Source organism: Theobroma cacao, chromosome 5 (genome assembly GCF_000208745.1).
Source record: "Theobroma cacao cultivar B97-61/B2 chromosome 5, Criollo_cocoa_genome_V2, whole genome shotgun sequence".
In the NCBI taxonomy this organism is placed as follows: Eukaryota; Viridiplantae; Streptophyta; class Magnoliopsida; order Malvales; family Malvaceae; genus Theobroma; species Theobroma cacao.
Window position 1 is genome coordinate 34087446 of NC_030854.1, and position 2139 is coordinate 34089584.

Consider the following 2139-nt stretch of genomic DNA (forward strand, 5'->3'; position numbering starts at 1 on the left):
AATTGAGAATGACAACCAATTGACCCAATTAGTTATCCTATTTAAAACAAAATTTATCCAAAAAAGACGATAATCCTATCAAAGATTATTAAATATATAATAAACTATTAAGAAATGAGAAAGTATATAACCTATATTATTAATAGATTAAAATAAACAGTTATAGAATATAAGGTAACAGTATAATGTAAAGATTCTATCAATATAAAATAGTCAATAATTTTTAGTATTATATGTTTTGACTTCAGAACACCTGCAACCTGCTAAACCCATTGTTATTAACCTTAAAATCTTAGGCTTAGTAATGCTTTGTCTCCTTGCCAGATGATAAAAAGTTCTTAATGTGATAATTAGATCTCCTTGCAGCTTATATACTTTTCCCTTGCAATTACCTATAACTGTTAGTTGAGTAAAGAGTTAATTGTTCTTTAATTATATGCCCTCCCACCTCCACCTTTAAAAAAGAGTTAATTGATTTATTTATTCAATAATGAATGTGTGTCATGTATATTGAGAAATGAGTAGACCTTTTTGACCTTTTTATTTTGTTCAATGAATTGGATGGATGTTTATTTGAATTTAAACATTCATGTACAAAAAATATGTTTATATACTATAGATTCAAGTTGATGTAGAATAAGAGAATATAGACAAAAAATAATATTAAATTGTAATTGATAAATATTAAATGAATCTATCTTATAAGCATTGAAAGTTAGAAATTATTGTTTTCAAATATTTTTTACTAAAAGAAATAAAAAAAACCCTTCAAATGGTAAAAACAATGTAGTTTTGACTTAAGGTGTAAAAAAAAAATTAATTTAATTAAGAATGACATATGTCAATCAATTGTCTCAATTAATTATCCTGCTTTTATATAATGAATTGAATGGATATTTATTGAAATTTAAACATTTATGTATAAAAGAGATATCTATATACTATAGATTCGGGTTCATGCAAAATAAGAGAATATAGATAAAAAATATTATTAAATTGTAATTGATAAATATTAAATGAATCTATCTTCTAATCATTAAAAATTAGAAATTATTGTTTTTAATTTTTTTATTAAAATAAATAAAAGTAAAAAAAAATGCCCTGCAAATGTCAAAAACAACTTATTTTTGACATAAGGTGTAAAAAAAATTAATTCAATAGAAAACGAAAGGTCAAAAAAATAAAAAAGAGTTCTAATTGAATGACACTTGTCATTCAATTGAAGACTCAATTGAAAGAAATTGAAACATTCTACTTTTATATATACTAGGATGGTGCCCGTAGCTACGCTCGCAAAAAATCACAAGAAATATTGATTATGTTATAATAGATTTCAATTTGGTACCTTTAAAAGAGTTTGTAGATAAAGCAATATTGTATTAGTCAACTGCATGAATGTCCATTTTTACTGATAAAGGAAAAAATAAACTGATATTAATTGAAAATAATTATTTGCTCTGGTTTCAATTACCAGAAACTTGCACCTACATATATGATTATAAAACAGTAAAATATTAAGAAATGAGAGAGTATATAAAATGTACTATTGGCAGATTAAGATAAATAGTTGTACAATATAAGACAACCGTAAAATATAAAGATCCTATCAATATAAAATACTTACTAATTTCTAATAATATATCTTTTATATATAAAATGAATGGCTAAAGGTTGTCAAATTTAGTGAATTTATTTGTTCAATGATGGCTATGTGCTATATATATTAAGAAATGAATAAACCTTCTTGACTTTTTTATTTTATTTAATGAATTGGACAAATATTTATTAGAATTTAAACAGTCATGTATAAAAAAGATGTCTAAATATTATGGATTCAGGTTCACATAGAATAAGAGGATATAAACAGAAAATAATATTAAATTACAATTGATAAATATTAAATGAATCTATATTCTAAACATTAAAAATTAAAAATTATTGTTTTTAAGTATTTTTTACTGAAATAAATAAAAATAAAAAAACCCTTCAAATGTATAAAAACAACGCAGCTTTGACATAAGATGTAAAAAAAATTAATTCAATTGAGAATGACAACCAATTGACCCAATTAGTTATCCTATTTAAAACAAAATTTATCCAAAAAAGACGATAATTCTATAAAAGATTATTAGATGTATA